This window comes from Scyliorhinus canicula, chromosome 25 (assembly GCF_902713615.1).
Source record: "Scyliorhinus canicula chromosome 25, sScyCan1.1, whole genome shotgun sequence".
Taxonomy (NCBI): domain Eukaryota; kingdom Metazoa; phylum Chordata; class Chondrichthyes; order Carcharhiniformes; family Scyliorhinidae; genus Scyliorhinus; species Scyliorhinus canicula.
The window spans coordinates 21,267,190-21,290,553 of record NC_052170.1 but is presented as its reverse complement, the minus strand read 5'-3'; the positions used below and the strand labels follow the sequence as shown (position 1 = coordinate 21,290,553).

The following is a 23,364-nucleotide window of genomic DNA, read 5'->3' as shown; positions in this document are numbered from 1 at the left end:
TGATGGAAGGGAGGTAATTGATGAAGCAGCTGAAGATGGTTGGGCCTAGGACACTACCCTGAGGAACTCCTGCAGTGATGTCCTGGAGCCGAGATGATTGACCTCCAATCACCACAACCATCTTCCTTTGTGCCAGGTATGACTCCAACCAGCGAAGTGTTTTCCCCCTGATCCCCATTGACTCCAGTTTAGCTAGGGCTCCTTGATATCATACTCAGTCAAATGCTGCCTTGATGTCGTGCAGTCACTCTCCCTCACCTCTGACATTCAGCTCTTTGTCCATATTTGAACGAAGGCTGTAATGAGGTCAGGAACCGAGTGACCCTGGCGGAACCCAAACTCAGCGTCCCTAATTTTTCCAATTAAGGGGTAATTTAGTGCAGCCAATACACCTATCCTGCACGTCTTTGGGTTTTGGGGGTGAGACCCACGGAGACACAGGGAGAAAGTGCAAACTCCACACGGACAGTGACCCAGGGCCAGGATCGAACCCGGGTCCTCGGCGGCGTGAGGCAGCAATGCTAACCACTGCACCACCGTACCGCCCTCGTAAGGTGGTTATTTCTGACTAAGTGTCTGTTGATAGCACTGTTGATGACCCTGTCCGTCACTTTTCGTATCATGATAAAGATGTAAATTTTCAATATACAGCTTTGTATAAAAATGAATTAAAAGGAAAATACAATATATATTTCCCCAAGAGCCACATACAGTAACCAATATCATGAAACCAGGAAAAACAAAGGAAAATTCCCTTCTGAAGTCTACTTGTAACACAATCTGTGAAAAACTGCTTACTCTGCCTTTGCATGGCCTTAAGTCTCAGCCAACTATAACATGCCACAACACAGTGTTGCCAAATTAAGAGCATCCACATACGAGATATGCATCAAGTTAAGAGTATTTGACAGGTCATTGAGAAATTTGAAAGAAATGCTCCTACATGAGGAATCGCCCAAGGCTTTGCTTCCTGCCACAGCGGACTACCCGTACCATTCATCAGAATGAAAAATTAAAGAATAAAACTAATATTCGTGAGCCTTATCTGACTACAAGCTCTCGAGTACACTCCCAGCATGTTCCTAACTGGCTGTCTCATTATACAGTGACCAAAACCAACAGATATTGTCTTTCCTAAGCAGCGATATTGTTTCTGCACAGCCCCAGGCATACCAAGAAAAGATCTTTTCATTTAATCAGTCCATCATACTCAGCTAAGAGATAAAACACCTCCTTAGTTTGAATCTTTGTCAAATATTATATTTACACAGTGGGAAGTGCAAGTTACTGCAGGAGCACAGAGAACTGCTCGGTTTCAAATCTGATGTAAACTATCTCTGTGGTTGTATAATTAACAGCTTCTTTAACTTTTTTGGTTATGTATCTCTCACACGCAGTATCTGTCTAGACAATCTGAATAAAAGGAATGCAATGAATAACTCAACTTTGATATCCATATACATTTATCAATTATCATATATCTATTCATAAACTGTGTCGCTCTATCAAACGAATGCCCTGCAACATTACTTATTTTATTAGGCAGTTTCTGTACAACTTCGGAAAGTGCAGTCTTTAATCTAATATCCAATTTATCAGCTGAGTATATTTTTATGATATTATGAGAGCCCACAGAAACAATGAAAGAAATAGCATCAAAAAAAAGTGTTGAAAGTGACGCTTTTCACAGTAACTTTATTTGAAGCCTACTTGTGACAATAAGCGATTTTCATTTCATAAAAGTGACGAGTGGATAGGTAGATAGAAAGGATCAACTGAAGGAAGAGAGTTATAGAGTTGCTGGAAAACAGTTGCTCAAATATCCACTGAAAACCTTCCAGCTTCCGAAATGTATATACCTTTTCTTTCTTATACTTTAATTAGATGGGGCTGGTTTAGCACAGTGGGCTAAACAGCTGGCTTGTAATGCAGAACAAGGCAAGCAGCGCGGGTTCAATTCCCGTACTGGGTTCAATTCCCGTACCGGCCTCCCCGAACAGGTGCCGGAATGTGGCGTGAGGGGCTTTTCACAGTAACTTCATTGAAGACTACTTGTGACAATAAGCAATTATTATTATTATTAGATGCAGGCAAATGCAAAATTCAGAATATCTAGTGAATGGAAACGCAAAATGTCATAGGATATACAGGGCAGAAAGAAGCCCCAAGCTGTCCACACCAGTATTTAGGCTCCATTTGAGCCTCCTCCCACGTTTTCTCATCTGAATCTACATCGTAACGTCTCCCACATATGCTTCCACAAAAGCAAAATATTGCAGGTGTTGGACATCTAAAATAAGAACAGCATTGTGTGGAGGGAGAAACAGAGTTCATGCTTCAGACTGCCACCTTTCGTCAGAATCTAATGGAACAATGGTCAAGCCTGTTCATTTCAGGGTTTATTCTTTTGTAAAATCAGCCAACATGCAAATATGTCCAAACTGCCAACATCCTGAGAATTATCCTTGACTAGTAATTGAATGGGACCAGTAATTGAACAGGACCAGACATATAAACAATGGCTACAAACTCAGGTCAGAGACAATTTTGTTGGAAGAAACTCTGCTCATGACTCCCCAAAGAGTGTCCACCATCTACAAGGCATAATTAAGTCAGGAGTGTAATGGAATACTCTCCACTTGCCTGGATAAGTGTAGCTCCAAAAACTCTCTGGAAACTCGACACCATCCAGGACAAAATAGCCCACTTGATTGGCACTCCACCCACCACCTTAGACATTCACTCTCTCCACCACCGACAGAGTGGCAACAGTGCGTACCATCTACAAGATGCACTGCAGCAACTCACCAAGGCCCCTTTGACAGCACCTTCAAAACCACGGCCTCTACTAGCTTGATCAACAAGGGCAGCAGATGCATGGGAACACCACTATTTGCAAATTCCTCTCTAAAGCACACATCACCCTGAGTGGGTGACATGGTAGCACACTGGTTAGCGCTGTTGCTTCACACCTCCAGGGTCTCTGTTTTGATTCCCGGCTTGGGTCACTGTCTGTGTAGGGTCTGCACGTTCTTCCAGTATCTACGTGGGTTTCTTCCAGGTACTTCGGTTTCGTCCCACAGTTCAAAGATGTGCATTAGGTGGATTGGCAATGCTAAATTGCACTTAGTACCCAAAAAGGTGAGGTGGGGTTATTGTGTTACGGGGATAGAGTGGAGGTGTGGGCTTAAGTGGGGAGCACTTTCCGGGGGCTAGTGCAGACTCAATGGGCCGAATGGCCTCTTTCTGCACTGTAGATTCTATGATTCTAAGATTCCAAGGAACTATTTAAAAAATGATTTGTTTATGGGATGTAGGCATCGCTGGCTCAGCCAGTATTATTGCCCATTCCTAACTGCCCTTGAGAAGGCGGTGGTGAGCCGCCTGGTAGAACTGCTGCAGCCATGTGGTGTAAGTACACCCACAGTGCTCTGAGGAAGGGTCTTTCAGGGTTTTGACCCAGCGACAGTGAAGGAACGGTGACATATTTCCAAGTCAGGGTGGTGGATGTGTCTGCTGCCCTCATCCTTCCAGGTCGTAGAAGTAAGTGGTGCGTTTGGAAGGTGCTGCTTTTATTGCTGTTTCATCACTGTGGCTGAGTGGAACTCAGTAACAGCACCGTGGTTGTACCTACACCACATTGTCTGCAATGGTTCAAGAAGGCAGCTCACCACCACCTTCTCAAGTGCAAATAGGGATGGGCAATAAACGCTGGCCTAATCAGAGATGCCCACATCCGGTGAACAAGTAAATAAATCAAAAACAGGATCACAAAGCAACCCAAATGCTCGTAATCAAGAAACTTGGGTTGAATTGGAAAATCACAGCAATTCAAATATCAGGGCAGTGAATGTTAGAGCCAGCTTTGGAATGAATCAGTGAGCAGGCATCAATTATTTTGCTAAGCAAAAGGGGATTTTGGGTGTAGAACAGTACAGCACAGAACAGGCCTTTCGGCCCTCAATGTTGTGCCGAGCAATGATCACCCCACTCAAACCCCACTTTTAGGACACTACGGGCAATTTTAGCATGGCCAATCCACCTAACCCGCACATCTTTGGACTGTGGGAGGAAACCGGAGCACCCGGAGGAAACCCACGCACACAGGGGGAGGACGTGCAAACTCCACACAGACAGTGACCCAGCCGGGAATCGAACCTGGGACATACAGCTTAGGAGGGACAGCACTTATCCTGAAGATGTTAGTGCATTAGGATTTTTGTTGGAGTCAACTCTGCTTTTGGAATTCTACTAGAGCATAATTGAAACCTTAATGTCAAAAGGCCTGACAATGACACATAGAAACCAATTAATGAGCCGCTGTAATGAGAAATTGCATGGCCTTTGGGAAGGAACAAAATTATTCCACTCAGTGCTTGCAGGAACAGCCACTCTAATGTTACTGTCCTTGACCAGTTCTCACTTTTGGTTCAGCCTCAGAGCTCTCACTTGCACTTCCTGTGCCTGGTAGCATTTATACAGATCCTAAGTGCAATGATTTAGGACTCTGCAACAAGCAGTTACTTTATGTAACATACCACAGTTTGAGTGGAAACTGCTGAAGCAGGAATGTCATCAAATGTGACTCTGACAATAGCATATATGTGACTCCAGCGATTGAACTAAAAAGAGGGTCACAGCATGCTTTCCTGAGAAAGCAGGGCATGGGCTCCCACTAAATATCAAAGTACAGTGCACATTTGCAATTAGGTGGATTTACATTTACATCAGCAATAAAGACGAGCCTTGCCGGCGGACACCATGTCCCCTTCAGTCAGCATTCAAAACAGCCAACCAATGATAGGCACTGCCACATAAACAAATGCAGTCTTATTAGAAACTGTAATGGAAAATACAAATTCAACAGATCAACTTGTAAAATGAAAAAAATAAATTTGTTTAAGGCTGCAACTCGATTCAGATAGCAGTTCGAACATTTTACAATGTGCAACAGCTGCTTCATTACACAGTTTGAAGACTGCACAAAATGTCAAACACAACTGTGTCGTAACACCATGCAATTGAGATTTCAAACAAAAGAAAAATTCTATTTTATTTATTATTTGAACTACCCAATTTAGGGTTTAAAGATACAGAATGAGACTGACGCAGATTATTTGTAGAGATTTTTTAGTACTTTGCCCAGAAGTATACTCAGGTAAGGAATTTAGAAAGTTCTTTACCCCGGGGAATGGTGAGAACGTGGAAGTCGCTACCATGGGGAGTGGTTGAAGTGAATCGCAGAGATACATTTAAAGAGGAGCTAGGTAAGTATTAGAGGGAGAAGGGTAAAGAGGATTTTGATGAGAGGTTTAAACAAGGAATAATGGGAGGAGGTGCAGCATAAAAGCTGGCATGTATTGGTATAGCTGAACGGTCTGGTGCAGTGCTATATTCTCATGTAGTGCTCAGTGATGATTATGGGCCTAACTGAAAACTAGTACTGAACACTTAATCAATAGAAATCACTACACGTTTAATTTCTAAAAATCTTACAAGCTCATGTCTGGTGACAAGCATGTCACAAAAGGAGCAACCTCAGGGGGTTATTCAAAGTCCCTCATCTTCTAATTAATTCCCTGCATTTTTACTGTGCAACAAAGCCAGATGAGTGAAGACCGTTTGCAATTTGAAAGGGGGAATTTGATCTGGTTTCGAATTTCCAAATCTAAAATAAATCTTGAAGAATATTTTATTGTAAATCTTGAGCAAGGCATGGGCAGGCACAGGATAAACATTTCAATTATTCCTGATTAGAAAAATTAAATTTCAGATCAAGCCAGACGCCAAATGGGCAAAGCTAAACTTTACACCACTGATTGAAACTTAAGTGGTATCCTTGGCACTATTCCAGTGATAGCATGCATCTGAGCCCTGTATTTTCTGCTAGCCCTGTATTTTCCGCTAAGCAATACTGCTCCCACTTTGTCAATTTGGAGGCGATATCTGACTGTCAATTAAATGGACTTTGTTAATTGTTACAACACCCCGTGTGGGCGAGCAGTGAATTCCAGCCCCACAGGCCCCGGAGGCCCAAGTGAACTAACCAATAATTTGGGAATTTCCCTGAGAATTTTGACTCGACTTCTCCAATGAGGTACAGACACCATATTAGTAAGTAAAACATAAAAAAACTTTGTTATAATAGAGAACAGATTGTTAATAAGGCCTGTACAACTTAAAATGACTCCCCAGGGCGAATTCGACAGCCTGCATGTTCTAACAGAAGTCAAATATTAGGAGTTCATAAGATATAGGAGCAGAATTAGGCCATTTGGCCCATTGTGTCTGCTCCACCATTTGATTATGGCTGATATCATCCTGCAATCAACTCCACCATCCTGACCGTTCTTTATACCATTACCAATTAGGTTCCAAAAACAACCGATGATTGCAACACTTTGCTTCCTTGGAAGATTGCCAACTACAGTCTATAACCTCAGCAACAAATATCCATACCTGTTATTTTGAACCTTTCCTAACCCCCCACCCCCCCCCCCCCCCCCCTCCCATCGTATGTCTGTCTTGTGTATATCTAGGTAGAGGGTGGGATGGGGTTAGGGGAATAATTAAGATTAGTAGACCATTGTTTTATTATTTCATGTTTATCTTTTCTCTTATTATAATAACGTTTTATCATGTTTAACTTACAAATCTGGTGCCTGCAATTCATTGGTGACAGTCAAGGGCCAAAGATCTCAGGGAAATACATAAATTATTGGTCAATTCACCTATGTTGGGACTCTGGGGTCTGTGAGGCTGGAATTGACCATGCACTCGCCCAGTGGCAGGCAGGCAGATAACAGAATTGCAGTTAACGGAATTGCTGAAAGATTTAAACTTCACCTGTTGAAAGAGAAACTGGACTAGAAAGTCCTCAGCATCATACCATTGAAAACGTCTGTCCATATGATCACAACTGAATGACAGAACATCTGCGTACGTACTTCCCTAGCAACATTTTATAACGCATCTTTTAATTATCATAGAATTTACAGCGCAGAAGGCCATTTGGCCCATCAAATCTGTACCGGCTCTTGGAAAGAGCACCCTACCCAAGGTCAACACCTCCACCCTATCCCCATAACCCAGTAAGCCCACCCAACACTAAGGGCAATTTTGGACACTAAGGGCAATTTATCATGGCCAATCCACATAACCTGCACATCTTGGACTGTGGGAGGAAACCGGAGCACACGGGGAGGATGTGCAGACTCCGCACAGACAGTGACCCAAGCCGGAATCGAATCTGGGACCCTGGAGCTGTGAAGCAATTGTGCTATCCACAATGCACAATGCCCAATTGCAGAATCATTTTTAAACTTGGCCTTTATTTCACAGCGGACTAGATGATCCTCTGATCTACTTTAATTCTGTAGTATTCAGTTTCATGAGTTCACACAGATGAATGCTATAATTATTGAAATGTTAAATGGGCTGTGGGTCAGAGTATAAATTTAACAGTGGCAGGAACTTGCTCCCACCATCGAGAAGCTCAATGTCACCAGCAGTAGGCAACGTTTCAGCTATTCTACGGAATTCTCCGTCGGCAGGATCCTGCGGTCCGCCGTGCACCCACACCCACGAGGTAACCCCATTGGCCGGCTGTGGGAATGGAGAATCCCACTGCCAGGCGCCGCGCCAGAAATTGTGGCTGACTGACCGGAGAATCCCGTCCATTATGTTTAACACACGGGATATTTTCATTTCAAACTTTGTGATTAACATATTATAAAAGGTCTTGGTTTTGTCAAGTAGAAATAAAGATATTAGCATAACTGTCATGTCAAATCATCTTTTCTTTTCTCCAATATGAATCTACTTTAGATTCAACACAAGTACAGAGTAAACTGAACAATAGATTCAATAACTATAAATACTTGGCAGGACATTAATCCCCTTTTCAACTACCAACTATTCAGATCACAATGATTCCCAAATGAATCGGATCCAATATTTATGCTACACCTTTATCATGAACTTGGGGTCACAGTGGGGGAGAACTAATCATGCTTCACAGACTTGTGCTTCCTGTTGATTGATCACAGAGTGACACTGACAGCAACTATGGAGAAGTGCCTCGCCTACACTACGCTCTCTGTAAGAGTAAGTGCAGGAGCGGACAGGACTTAACGGGCACTTTATTTGTGTGTGTGTGTGTGTGTGTGTGTGTGTGTGTGTGTCGGGGGAGAGGGAAGAGAAGAGAATGCAAATAAAAAGCTGAATCAAAATTTCATCTCCCGAGTCATTGTCAATACAGGACATGAATGATTGTGGCCTTTGTTTTTCTCTTCAAACATCTTCTGCCTCCTTTCATAGCTCCAATGCACATTATTGTGCACGCAGGCTTAGAAAGTGGCTGCGGTCTCCATTACAATTCTGCCTGGCTTTTCATGTGCAATTCTTCACACTGTCAATCTGCACTCTCCGCGAAATACCTGAATTAGCATTTTAATTGATGTTGCTCTCTAGTGATTTTTCCTCAACGATGGATCTGAAACTGAATATGAAACTTATAATCGATGCCTTTATCAATCTACTGCAGCAGTCTTCAAAGAGGACGTTTTTAAATGAAAAGAAGGTAAAATATGCGCAATGTTTATTCCAATATGCAATAAAAAAAAGTGTGATAGATCATGTTTTTAAATTTTATGCATAGGTCAGAAATAGTCCTTTTGCTCAACCCTGGTGAATCATAGCAACATTTAATTGTTTCCACATTTAGGAAATCAAACAGAATATAGAGGTTCATATTAAATCTATTAAAAATAAATTTGCAAAACTTGAGCACAACATAAAGTTTTAAATGTTACAATTTCAATGTGGTACAGTACATAACAGTTGATGGCATGGTTTCAGTGGGCCTAAAAGTGAACTAAACTTACAATTTTAACACAAACTTTGGCTTTTACATTGTTATCCCAATCACTAATGTCAGGTTTAAACTTTAAAATGAAATATTCTTTCTACTCATTAACAGGAGAACATGCACGCCAAAAGAGAATCTAGTAATTTTAGCGAACATTCAATACCAATGCAAAAGAAAAAGACTCCTATGTGCTGGTTTTGGATCAAACCTACAGTAGTAGAAATACATTGTGAAATTGCCTTTCGATCAAAACATAAATATCACAGTTTCAATGTGGTACACAACAGTTAATGTCATGACTTGGCTGTCTAAATGCTAACTAAACTTGTTTTTTTAAAAAAAAGAGATATCTTTACTCTCTAGTGGCTCAATAGCTAATGTCAAATCTAAACTTTACAATTAAATATTTACTCGTGCACACAAATAAACGATCAGGCATTATACAGTCTGCCAGTTAAACTAATGCTTCACACGTTCCAGTAGTGATCAAGGATTGTTTTATATTTAAAACAAAGCAACGGATGTATATTTAGTGCAACTGAATAAAACTGAATCTCAGAGATATCCTGTGGCCTTAAGTAAAAGAGCTTCCCCAACAGTGAGTGTATCCTTAACTAAAGTACATCACCAAATATGCAAATTATTTAAAGTGATTCCTCGGCAGTGGGGGAAGCATGGCCAGATTCTGCTGTGGCAGGGCAGCAGAGCGTCTGGATTTTCTTACACTTGTCCTCACATGTCTAGACTTTTATATTTTTTGCATAAGTTGCTTAAAGTGTGAGCTGACAACGTCGCAGCAAGGGAAAGGAGACATCTGGAATAAAGTAAACAGGGCAATCGCTGCATCATCTTAACCAATCAGATTAAAAGATTGGGAAATAAAAGCACAAGGACTGAGAAGGAAGGTGGTGTAAGTGAATTCAATGTCAAATCAGGTCAAGAATAAAGAGAAAAAAGAAAAAATTAATTTAATTAATTCTGCAAGTTTTTAGTTATGCAACTAAATAAGCAATAGTGCCACCTATTTTGGAGATTCAACCACAAAGTAAAATTCATAGTTAAGTTTAATTGTATCAAGATGCATTATGGGTAGGGGCAGTTCAGTGGCTCAGTTAGCATTGCTGACTCACGGCGCCGAAGTCCCGGGTTCGATCCCGGCTCTGGGTCACTGTCCATGTGGAGTTTGTACATTCTCTCCGGGTTTCGCCCCCACAACCCAAAGATGTGCAGGGTAGGTGGATTGGTCATGCTAAATTGTCCCTTAATTGGAAAAAATGAATTGGATACAAGATACATGATGGGTGTGACAGGAAGTAAATAGGACACCCACAGGAAGTGTGTACAAAGGCTGGACTTCAGGACAGTACAGGGGATCTCCTGGAGTGCTACAGCACAACTACTGTTCCCTCAAAGCTGAGCGGCTGTGCAACAATCGGAAACGTGCTGCACAAGAACAAACAGGTTGCACATAAGTTTCCTCAAAAGTGCGTGGTGCCGGTCAAGCTTAAGAGCCACACAATGCAACAAGCCAGCTAATAACAATAAAAATAACCTTTTATTGTCACAAGTATAGAAGTCACTGTGAAAAGCCCCTAGTCACCACATTCCATCGCCTGTTCAGTTAAGCTGGTATGGGAATTGAACCTGCACTGCTGGCCTTGTTCTGCATCACAAACCAGCTGTCTAGCCCACTGAGCTAAACCAGCCCTTTTGAGCCCACTGAGCTAAATCAGCTACAAACAGTAAACAGAAAGTTACAGGGAACATAGAGCACAATTTTATTCATGTAACATCTTTAGCATAGTAAATTGACCCAAAGCAATTCACAGATCTGTCAGATAAAATCTGTTACTAAACCACAAAAGGAGACACGAGGAGAGTTTGGTCAAAGTAGACTTTAAGGAGTGCCTTAGAGGAGGAAAGAAGAGTACAGAGGTTGGAGAGGTTCGTGAGGGATTTCCGCTGGTTAGGACCGAGACGGCTGTCGGTAGATATTCTGTAGTTGGATTTCCAGAAAGCATTTAATAAGAGGCCACATCAAAGATGCTGCAAAAAAAAAAGCTTATGGTGCAGGGGATAACATATTAGCCTGGATAGAAGATTGGCTAGTTGGCAGAAAACAGAGAGTATGCATAAATGGATCTCTTGTAATGTTATCTTTTATTATGAGAGGAATTGAACATAAAAGTAAGGAATTTATGCTTCAGTTACACAGAACACAAGTGAGACCACATCTGGAATACTGTCTGCAGTTTGGGTCTCCTTATTTAAGGAAGGTTGTAAATGCGTTGGAGGCAGTTCAGAGGTTTACTATATTGATACCTGAAATGAACAGGTTGTCTTATGGTGGGGGGGGGGGGGGGGGGGGGGGGGAGAGAGAGAGAGAGAGAGAGAAGAGCGTGGGGTAACTTGACTGACGTATACAAGATTCTGAGCAGTATTAACAAGGTGGATGTTGAAAAGACGTTTCTTCTTGTGGGTGAATCCAGAACTAAGAGAAACTTTTAAAATTAGGGGGTCACCATTATCGGACATAGAGGAGGAGAATTTGTTTTCTCTGAGGGTTGTGCAACTTAGAACTCTCTGCCTCCGAAGGCAGTTGAAGCGCTGAGTATCTTTAAGGCAGAGGTAGATTAGCCCTGCAAATTTTTTCCATTTTGGGTAATGATCCAATTCCCTTTTGAAAGCCCAGTTGATCCTGCTGCTATGGCTCTCAGTACATTCCAGATTCTAACCACTCATTGTGTAAAGTAGATTTTCCTCATATCGCTATTGCTTCTTTTGTCAATTATCTTAACTCTCTGCCAACTGGTTCTCAATCCTTCCATCAATGGGAACAGTTTCTCTCTATCTACTCTGTCCAGGCTCTTCATGGTTTCCAGTACCTCTAGTACCTCTATTAAGTCTTCTCTCAGCCTTCTCATCTCCAAGAAAACAGTCCCAACCACTCCAATCTTTCCACGTAACTCAAGCACTTCATCCCTGAAACCATTCTCATGAATCTTGTCTGCATCCTCTCCAATGCCGTCATATCCTTCCTAAAGTGTGGTACTCAGAACCAGACATAATACTCTAGTTGAGGCCAAACAAGTGTTCTACACAGCTTTAACATAAGAACAAGGAACAGGAGAAGGCAATTCAGCCCCTTGAGCAGCTCTGCCTTTCACTACAATCATGGTTGATCCCATCTCAGCATTAACTCCGCTTTCCTGCCCATTCTCCATCACCTTTCAACCGATTACTAATTTAAAATCTCTCTATCTCCTCCTTAACTTTACTCAATGTCCCGGCATCCACCACACTCTGGAGTAGAGAATTCCACAGATGCATGACCCTTTGGGAGAAGTAATTTCTCCTCATCTCTGTTTTAAATCTGCTACCTCTTATCCTAAAACTGTGACCTCTCATTCTAGATTGCCCCAGAAGAAGCATCCGCTCTATTGTCTACTTTGTCAATACCTTTTATCATTTTATATACCTCAATTAGATCTCCTCTCATTCTTCGAAACTCAAGAGTATATATATATATATAATCCTAAACTACTCAAGCTATCTTAACAAGACTAACCCCTCATATCTGGAATCAATCGAGTGAACTGCCTCGAATGCAAGTACATCGCTCCTCAGGGGACAAAAACTGTACACAATACTTCAGGTGAGGTCTCACCAATGCCTTTTACAGTTACAGCAACACTTCGCTACTTTTATACTCGATTCCTTTAGCTATAAAGGCCAAAATTCTACTGCGTTCCTTAATTGCTTCGTCTGCTAGTTTTCTGCGATTCTTGCACAAGGACACCCAGATCCCTCTGCAATGAAGCACTCTGAAGTTTCTCTCCATTTGGATAATAGGTTGCCTTTCCATTATTCCGACCAAAATTGATAACCTCACACTTATCCACATTAAACTCCATAAGCCAAATTTTGGCCACTCACTTAACCTATCGACATCCATTTGTAAATATTTTATTTCCTTGTTGCAACTTACTATCCCACCTATTTTAGTGTCATCTGAAAATCTGGCTGCAATGCCTTCTATCCCTGTATCCAAGTTATTGATATATATTATAAATAGTTGGGGGCAGAGAACCGAACCCTGTGGTAACCCCCAGTTACATTTTGCCAACCAGAAAAAGACCCATTTATCCCGACTGCCTTCTGTTGGTTAACCAGTCTTCTATCCAAGTGAATAAATTACCCCTAACCCCATGTGATCTTTCCTCGTGTATTCACCTTCTATGCAGCACCTTATTAAATGACTTCTGGAAGTCCAGATGTACTGGGGGCGATTCTCCGAGCCCCGCGCCGCAACCGCGCCCCGGCGCACGATTCTCCGAGGGGCTCCGATGGGGTCTGGCCCGCGATCGGGGCCCACTGATTGGAGGGCTGGCCTCTCCCCCTCCGGGCCTACTTTCTGGCACGGCCGGCCCCTGAACACCGACGCCATGTTGAGTCGGGGCCGGCACGCTAAAGAAGTCCCCCGCGCATGCGCAGGTTGGTGCGGCCCAACTGCGCATGCGCAGGCTGGCGCGGTGCCAAAAACCACTCCAGCGCCGTGCTGGCCCCCTATGCGGGCCAGAATCGGTTGTACCAGGGCCCAGTTCACACCGTCGTGATGACTCTGATGGATTGCGTTTTGACTTTCCAAATGTCATGTTATTACTTCCTTAGTAACGGATTCTACAATTACCCAATGACAGATGTTAAACTAACTGGTCTATAGTTTCCTATTTTCTGCCTCCCTCCCTTTTTGAATAAAGGCTTTACATTAGCATTTTTCCAATCCACTGGAACCTTTCCCGCATCCAGGGAATTTTGGAATATTATAACCAATGGATCCACTATCTCCACTACCACTTCTTTTAACACCCTAGAGGATGTAGGCCACCAGGCCCTGGGGACGTGTTTGCGCTCAATCCCAATAGTTTATTGAGTATCGTTTCCCTATTGATGCAGATTGTTCTAAGTTCCATCCTTTCTATTACCTCTGAATTGCCCATTAGGAATGGGATTACTATCCTCCGCCGTAAAAAACTGAGGCAAAATATTGATTTAGCATCTTTGCCATTTCTGTTTTTCCCACCATTAACCCTTCACCTTCAAAGGGATCAACATTCACTTTAGCGACTCTCTTGCCTTTTATATACTTATAGAAACTTTTGCTATCCTTTTTGATATTTTGCACCATCTTTTACCTTGGATATTCAAGTCTCAGACCTGCCCTTCCTATAACCATGTCTCAGTAATTGGCACCAAATCATACCCCTTTGTCTCTATTTGCACTGTTACATAGAACATAGAACGATACAGCGCAGTACAGGCCCTTCGGCCCTCGATGTTGCACCGACATGGAAAAAATCTAAAGGCCATCTAACCTACACTATGCCCTTATCATCCATATGCTTATCCAATAAATTTTTAAATGCCCTCAATGTTGGCATGTTCACTACTGTTGCAGGTAGGGCATTCCACGGCCTCACCACTCTTTGCGTAAAAAACCCACCTCTGACCTCTGTCCTATATCTATTACCCCTCAATTTAAGGCTATGTCCCCTCGTGCTAGCCACCTCCATCCGCGGGAGAAGGCTCTCGCTGTCCACCCTATCTAACCCTCTGATCATTTTGTATGCCTCTATTAAGTCACCTCTTAACCTTCTTCTCTCTAACGAAAACAACCTCAAGTCCATCAGCCTTTCCTCATAAGATTTTCCCTCCATACCAGGCAACATCCTGGTAAATCTCCTCTGCACCCGTTCCAAAGCTTCCACGTCCTTCCTATAATGAGGCGACCAGAACTGTACGCAATACTCCAAATGCGGCCGTACTAGAGTTTTGTACAACTGCAACATGACCTCATGGCTCCGGAACTCAATCCCTCTACCAATAAAGGCCAACACACCATAGGCCTTCTTCACAACCCTATCAACCTGGGTGGCAACTTTCAGGGATCTATGTACATGGACACCGAGATCCCTCTGCTCATCCACACTACCAAGAATTTTACCATTAGCCAAATATTCCGCATTGCTGTTATTCTTTCCAAAGTGAATCACCTCACACTTCTCCACATTAAACTCCATTTGCCACCTCTCAGCCCAGCTCTGCAGCTTATCTATGTCCCTCTGTAACCTGCAACATCCTTCCGCACTGTCTACAACTCCACCGACTTTAGTGTCGTCTGCAAATTTACTCACCCATCCTTCTGCGCCCTCCTCTAGGTCATTTATAAAAATGACAAACAGCAACGGCCCCAGAACAGATCCTTGTGGTACGCCACTCGTAACTGAACTCCATTCTGAACATTTCCCATCAACTACCACTCTCTGTCTTCTTTCAACTAGCCAATTTCTGATCCACATCTCTAAATCACCCTCAATCCCCAGCCTCCGTATTTTCTGCAATAGACGACCGTGGGGAACCTTATCAAACGCTTTACTGAAATCCATATACACCACATCAACTGCTCTACCCTCGTCTACCTGTTCAGTCACCTTCTCAAAGAACTCGATAAGGTTTGTGAGGCACGACCTACCCTTCACAAAACCATGCTGACTGTCCCTAATCATATTATTCCTATCTAGATGATTATAAATCGTATCTTTTATAATCCTCTCCAATACTTTACCCACCACAGACGTTAGGCTCACCGGCCTATAGTTACCGGGGTTATCTCTACTCCCCTTCTTGAACAAAGGGACCACATTTGCTATCCTCCAGTCCTCTGGCACTATTCCTGTAGCCAATGATGACCTAAAAATCAAAGCCAAAGGCTCAGCAATCTCTTCCCTGGCTTCCCAGAGAATCCTAGGATAAATCCCATCCGGCCCCGGGGACTTATCTATTTTCACCTTGTCCAGAATTGCCAACACTTCTTCCCTACGCACCTCAATGCCATCTATTCTAATAGCCTGGGTCTCAGCATTCTCCTCCACAATATTATCTTTTTCTTGAGTGAATACTGACGAAAAGTATTCATTTAGTATCTCGCTTATCTCCTCAGCCTCCACACACAACTTCCCACCACTGTCCTTGACTGGCCCCACTCTTACCCTAGTCATTCTTTTATTCCTGACATACCTATAGAAAGCTTTTGGGTTTTCCTTGATCCTACCTGCCAAAGACTTCTCATGTCCCCTCCTTGCTCGTCTCAGCTCTCTCTTTAGATCCTTCCTCGCTTCCTTGTAAATATCAAGCGCCCCAACTGAAACTTCACGCCTCATCTTCACATAGGCCTCCTTCTTCCTCTTAACAAGAGATTCCACTTCTTTGGTAAACTACGGTTCCCTCGCTTGACCCCTTCCTCCCTGCCTGACTGGTACGTACTTATCAAGAACATGCAATAGCTGTTCCTTGAACAAGCTCCACATATCCAGTGTGCCCAACCCTTGCAGCCTACTTCTCCAACCAACACATCCTAAGTCATGTCTAATGGCATCATAATTGCCCTTCCCCCAGCTATAACTCTTGCCCTGCGGGGTATACTTATCCCTTTCCATCACTAACGTAAAGGTCACCGAATTGTGGTCACTGTTTCCAAAGTGCTCACCTACCTCCAGATCTAACACCTGGCCTGGTTCATTACCCAAAACCAAATCCAATGTGGCCTCGCCTCTTGTTGGCCTGTCAACATATTGTGTCAGGAAATCCTCCTGCACACATTGTACAAAGAATGACCCATCTAATGTACTCGAACTATATCTTTTCCAGTCAATATTTGGAAAGTTAAAGTCTCCCATAACAACTACCCTGTTACTTTCGCTCTTTTCCAGAATCATCTTCGCCATCCTTTCCTCTACATCCCTAGAACTATTAGGTGGCCTATAGAAAACTCCCAACAGGGTGACCTCTCCTTTCCTGTTTCTAACCTCAGCCCATACTACCTCAGAAGAAGAGTCCCCATCTAGCATCCTTTCCGCCACCGTAATACTGTCCTTGACTAGCAGCGCCACACCTCCCCCTCTTTTGCCCCCTTCTCTGAACTTACTAAAACACCTAAACCCCGGAACCTGCAACAACCATTCCTGTCCCTGCTCTATCCATGTCTCTGAAATGGCCACAACATCGAAGTCCCAGGTACCAACCCATGCTGCCAGTTCCCCTACCTTATTTCGTATACTCCTGGCATTGAAGTAGACACACTTCAAACCACCTACCTGAACACTGGCACCCTCCTGCGAAGTCAAATCTGTGCTCCTGACCTCTATACTCTCAATCTCCCGTACCCTAAAACTACAATCCAGGTTCCCATGCCCCTGCTGAATTAGTTTAAACCCCCCCAAAGAGCACTAACAAATCTCCCCCCCAGGATATTGGTGCCCCTCAGGTTCAGATGTAGACCATCCTGTCTATAGAGGTCCCACCTTCCCCAGAAAGAGCCCCAGTTATCCAGAAATCTGAATCCCTCCCGCCTGCACCATCCCTGTAGCCACGTGTTTAATTGCTCTCTCTCCCTATTCCTCATCTCACTATCACGTGGCACGGGCAACAACCCAGAGATAACAACTCTGTTTGTTCTCGCTCTGAGCTTCCATCCTAGCTCCCTAAAGGCCTGCCTGACATCCTTGTCCCCTTTCCTACCTATGTCGTTAGTGCCAATGTGGACTACGACTTGGGGCTGCTCCCCCTCCCCCTTAAGGACCCGGAAAACACGATCCGAGACATCACGTACCCTTGCACCTGGGAGGCAACATACCAAACGTGAGTCTCTCTCGCTCCCACAAAATCTCCTATCTGTGCCCCTGACTATTGAGTCCCCAATTACTAATGTTCTACTCCTTTCCCCCCTTCCCTTCTGAGCAACAGGGACAGACTCCGTGCTAGAGGCCCGTACCCCATGGCTTACCCCTGGTAAGTCGTCCCCCCCACAAGTATCCAAAACGGTATACTTGTTACTCAGGGGAACGACCGCAGGGGGTCCCTGCACTGACTGCTTCTTCCCAGTCCCTCTTACAGTTACCCATCTATCTCCAGTCTTTGGTGTAACTATTTCCCTGAAGCTCCTATCTATGACCCCCTCTGCCTCCCGAATGATCCGAAGTTCATCCAGCTCAAGCTCCAGGTCCCTAACACGGTTTTTGAGGAGCTGGAGCTGGGTGCACTTCCCACAGATGAAATCAGCAGGGACACTGACGGCGTCCCTCACCTCAAACATTCTGCAGGAGGAGCATTGTACTGCCTTCCCTGACATCACCTCTAGATTTAAAAAATAACAAGAAAAAGAAAAAGAAAGGAAGAGCTTACCTGATATTACCTCAAACCCTGCTCCCGCTCAAAGGTAAGCAAATTTAAAGGAACTCACTCACCTTCACGACAGGCCCCTGCTCCCGCTTCCCAACCACCGTGGGGTGGGGGGGTTGGTTAGAGGAGGAGGTAGGGTGGGAAACACTCACGAAGTGTTTCGGGTTTAACTGTCACTTGCCAACAGCCTCTCCACAAACCACCTTCAACTTAGGCTGACCGCACTGCACGTATGCAAATTTCCCCAGAACAGCTGATCAGCAGCTCTGCTCTGCTGCCCTCTGCTGGATGATTGCCTTCACTCAAACTCCTCGGGTCCCCTTCGCAGATTCACCTTCAACTTAGGCTGACCGCACTGCACGTATGCAAATTTCCCCAGAACAGCTGATCAGCAGCTCTGCTCTGCTGCCCTCTGCTGGATGATTGCCTTCACTCAAACTCCTCGGGTCCCCTTCGCAGATTCACCTTCAACTTAGGCTGACCGCACTGCACGTATGCAAATTTCCCCAGAACAGCTGATCAGCAGCTCTGCTCTGCTGCCCTCTGCTGGATGATTGCCTTCACTCAAACTCCTCGGGTCCCCTTCGCAGATTCACCTTCAACTTAGGCTGACCGCACTGCACGTATGCAAATTTCCCCAGAACAGCTGATCAGCAGCTCTGCTCTGCTGCCCTCTGTTAACTTATTAATTTTGTTCTGAGTGCACACAAAGCCTTGAAGTTGTTGTATTATCAAATTTCCCTGCTCTTGTCTGATTTCTTGGTGCAATATGACATGAAACATTTATTTTATTGTCTGGTGACAATCCACCTCATCATTAACCAGCACACTACCTTCTCCTTCAATTTAATTTTCTAATTTTTCATGCAACTCCCCCTCCCCCCCCCCACACATAACTTCCTTGCTTTTGTACTCTATGCCCTTATTGATAAAGCCCAGGATGCTGTGCGCTTTACTAACCACAAGATCATAAGGTATAGGAGCAGGATTAGGCCATGTGGCCCATCGAGTCTGCTCTGCCATTCAATCATGGCTGATATGTTTCTCATCTCCATTCTCCTGCCCTCTCCCCATAACCCTGGCCCCCTATTAATCAAGAACCTATCTATCTCTGTCTTAAAGATACTCAGTTATTTAACATGCCCTGTTACCTTCAATGGTTTATTCAGATATACATGTAGGTCGCCCGTCTCCAGTATCACTTTTAGAATTGCACCTTTTATTTTATATTGTCTCGATGTTCTTCCAACTAAAATAAATCACTTCACACTTCTCTGCATTAAATTGTATCCATCTGCCCATACCACCAGTTTGTTTATGGCCTTTTGAAGTTCTCCACTATCCTCCTCATGGTTCACGAGACTTCCAAGTTTTGATATCATCCACAAATTTTGAATTTGTGGCCTGTACACCAAGGTCTATATCATCAATATATGTCAGGAACAGCAGGGGTCCTAACACCAATCCCTAGGGAACTCCACTGTAAACGCCAGTCTGAAAAACAACCATTCACCACTACACTTCGTATCCTGTCCCTCAGGCAGTTTCATATCTATGTTGCTACTGTTCCTTTTATTCCTTAGCTGTAACTTTCTCACAAGTCTGTTGCACGGCAGTGTATCAAATACCTTTTGAATGTCCAAGTATATCCTCATCAACCCTCTGTGCTACCCTATCAAAAAACTCCTTCGGTGAACTTGATTTGCCCTGAACAAATCATGAATTCCTCAAGCAAAGGTTAAAGCACAGATCTACAGTTAGTTGGAGCATTGCGTCTCATTGCAGTACTGGCTCAGGAGCTGGCAGCTGCAAAATTAAAGAAACATTTTTGAAATTTTCATAGCAGTGAGCCAGGAGGCATCTAAGGGAATATTTCCTCGAGCAATAAACCCAGAGACGAACCTCAAAGTAACAGGACTACTTTCTTTTTTGAGAAACTCTGGTAGCAGGTATTTCCATATGTGTGTAAAGAAAGTCATTTTTGAGTCATGGGAAAGGGAGAGAAAAGCAGGGCTGGACATGTGTTTTTTTAAAGATGTTAGAGAGGAGCAGGATCAGAGAGTTTGATGTGGGCATCTAGAGACAGAGCAACTGGGACAAGATCCGTCTGCAGTACACATTCTAGTCAAAAGAGGAACAGGGCCAGCAAAATGTTTAAGAGAAAATAATTTTAAGCCATTTAGAAGTCGGAACTAAAAGTTTGAATAAGTAAATTGAGGTTAAATAAAAATTCAAGACCAATTGCCATGTTTGAAATGAAGAACCTTGGTGTGATCAAGTCTGCAACTTAATTTGCGAATAAACCTCATCAAAGGTGTCAGCTGCCTAGAGCAACCACCCTGGAGAGCAAACTAATCTGAAGTGATGAACCGAGTTAACTTCTGCATCACATCCACTGGTTGCAACTACAGTCAGGTTGCTTCTTTTACACTTAAAGTTGAAAAGATCAGATGTGCTATCGTACCTTTCACAACCTCAGAACATATTACAGCATTTTACAATCAATGAAGCAGTTTTAAAGCATCAGAGATGGAATGTAGGAAAAATGGCAGCCAACTGAAGTATAGGGAGCTCTCACAAACAGTAAAGTTATAATGTCCAGATAATCAGTGTTTGTGATGCTCTTTTGTTAGTGCCATTAAATCTTTACATTGACCTGAGAAAGCAAACAGGGCTTCAGTTTAATGTCCCATTTGAAAGACAGCACCCCCCCAATAGTGCATCACTACATTAGGAATGCCCGTCCCCCAATAGTGCATCACTACACTGGGAATATTCACCCCCCAATAGTGCATCACTACACTGGGAATGCCCGTCCCCCAATAGTGCATCACTACACTGGGAATATTCACCCCCCAATAGTGCATCACTACACTGGGAATATTCACCCCCCAATAGTGCATCACTACACTGGGAATATTCACCCCCCAATAGTGCATCACTACACTGGGAATATTCACCCCCCAATAGTGCATCACTACACTGGGAATGCCCACCCCCCAATAGTGCATCACTACACTGGGAATATTCACCCCCCAATAGTGCATCACTACACTGGGAATATTCACCCCACAATAGTGCATCACTACACTGGGAATATTCACCCCCAAGAGTGCATCACTACACTGGGAATATTCACCCCCAATAGTGCATCACAATACTGGGAACGCTCACCCCCCAATAGTGCATCACTACACTGGGAATATTCACCCCCCAATAGTGCATCACTACATTGGGAATGCCCCCTCCCCCTGATAGTGCATCACTACACTGGGAATGCCCACCCCCCCAATAGTGCATCACTACACTGGGAATATTCACCCCCCCAATAGTGCATCACTACACTGGGAATATTCACCCCCCAATAGTGCATCACTACACTGGGAATATTCACCCCCCAATAGTGCATCACTACACTGGGAACGCTCACCCCCCCAATAGTGCATCACTACACTGGGAATATTCACCCCCCAATAGTGCATCACTACACTGGGAATGCCCCCCCCCCCAATAGTGCATCACTACACTGGGAATATTCACCCCCAATAGTGCATCACAATACTGGGAACGCTCACCCCCCAATAGTGCATCACTACACTGGGAATATTCACCCCCCAATGGTGCATCACTACACTGGGAATATTCACCCCCCAATAGTGCATCACAACACTGGGAACGCCCACCCCCCAATAGTGCATCACTACACTGGGAATATTCACCCCCAATAGTGCATCACAATACTGGGAACGCTCACCCCCCAATAGTGCATCACTACACTGGGAATGCCCACCCCCCAATAGTGCATCACTACACTGGGAATATTCACCCCCAATAGTGCATCACAACACTGGGAACGCCCACCCTCCAATAGTGCATCACTACACTGGGAATGACAGCCTGGATTGTGTACCATGTCTCTTGAGTGGAGCTTGAATTCACAACCCTGTGACACAGATGACAGAGTGTTACTCACTGAGCCAAGGACATGACCACTGTTAACGTTGTTCGGAAGGTCTGTGCGAACATTATAATTTCACCAGCATTTCATCAGCTGCTTTCCCCTCCATACTGCGTGATGCAGTGTCAGCATTATAACCAAAAACAGGCCTTGCTCTTAAAAACAGTACCTGAATCTTTACTGCAGCAATAACTCAATTCAATAAACAGTCATTCATCCCCTTAGTTGACGGGCGAACTATCAAATAGACAGTTTTTTGTGCCAGCAATTTAATGTCCCTTGAATCGAAAATCCTAAAAAACAAAGTAACAGTTTGTGTATTTCCAGCTTCAGATCGTCTGCTGCTGCACCAGCTTTTTGAAGGGTGGTCTCATCATTGCATCAACTTGGACACACTGATTTTATCTCACTCGGAACTCCATGGTTTCTTCTGATATCAGCATCTAAAAGCACAATCTGACCTTCTTTCCAAACTTTGCATGGTGCAGCACATTAAAGTGTGAGATTAAGACGTCAATCTCAAAGTTTCTTCAATGCAAATTAAGTTAATAATCGCCATACTATCTGGTCCTTTCCACAATCTATCAGCCAGCTGATGGCTCTACAACTTATTCTCCCCGTTTTCTCTTCTTTCCTTTAAAGTACAGAAACACTGATACCTGGAAATTCTCTACATCATCGGTATTGTCTCCTTCATCACGCTGAAGGTATTTTCCAGCGGAAGCTCCATGTGTTGCCCCCACTGCAGACTGAAGTAATGCAGCATACAGCAGACCACCATCAGTTAGGTTGATCTTAGATTAGGATAAATGGTTGGCACAACATCGTGGGCCGAAGAGCTTGTACTGTACTGTGCTGTACTGTTCTATGGGAAATGGGATATTCCCTCTGGGCTGTGTTTCATGATGTCACCCAGGTAGTGAAAGTGTTGACTGAGGATTTAGAGAGGGCTCTAATTGACCCATAGATCGGATTTTTGTGTAACTCGGCCACTGAGCACCGTTATCCAAGAGGCCTCATGAACCACAGTTTGAAAAGAATAGCCCTTCTCCCTAGTCAGTAAGCCTTTCCCTTGCTGTGAAAGGACAGAGTGGGGTGATGGAGAAATGTTACAAGTTAAAAGCAACAAGGTAGGTGCCAGCTAAGCGGGCACAGACCTATATCTTTTGGCAATGGTCACAGAATAGCTGCACATTAATTCATTCAGCACTTGTGATTCATGAAGTAGCAGAGTTATCTCAAGGAGTCCATAAGGCTCCATGAGGCTGGACTTGGGGAAAGCCTACAAATCAGTGCACAA

General features: G+C 43.8%; 1 protein-coding gene across 5 annotated transcripts in view; it reads right to left on the bottom strand.

Moving 5' to 3' along the window:
* The window catches only part of pbx4 (pre-B-cell leukemia transcription factor 4), a 392,839-nt gene that overhangs the window by 146,530 nt on the left and 222,945 nt on the right, over nt 1-23,364 (bottom strand). The window lies entirely within an intron of this gene.